Source organism: Acyrthosiphon pisum, chromosome A2, assembly GCF_005508785.2.
Source record: "Acyrthosiphon pisum isolate AL4f chromosome A2, pea_aphid_22Mar2018_4r6ur, whole genome shotgun sequence".
In the NCBI taxonomy this organism is placed as follows: domain Eukaryota; kingdom Metazoa; phylum Arthropoda; class Insecta; order Hemiptera; family Aphididae; genus Acyrthosiphon; species Acyrthosiphon pisum.
The window spans coordinates 6,301,423-6,301,897 of NC_042495.1; positions in this window are offsets into that span (position 1 = coordinate 6,301,423).

A 475-nucleotide genomic window follows, 5' to 3' on the forward strand; every position below is an offset into this window, starting at 1 on the left:
AAATAATAAATAATAATTATAATGTTAAAATATGAATTAAATATTAAATATAATTAATGTTCGTAATTTATTAGTTATTACCAAACATTTTTCTCAAGCTATTTTGTAGCGATCAGATCTCAGCACAGTTTGTTAACAATTTTACAGTTTTTATTTATTTATTATACTGGATACTAAACAAAGATATGCCGATACTGGAAGCAGAACTAAGAAATCGTCGTTGGAATCTCTCGACCAAGGTACAATGGACGAAAGTTTGATTTTACTTGTGATTGATTGATGGTATGGGTGCTTTTTAGTTTGTTTCACAACCGTTGGCGTATTTACGGGGGGGATATGGGGGATAGATCCCCCCTTGACCTTTTTTTTTTGTAAATTTAAGTTTACTTATTTACTGTATTTCTCAATAGGATACTACTTTTAAGTTTTAAGTAGGTATAGCTGTTTTCTAAATATTCTAGCCGTGGTAATTTGT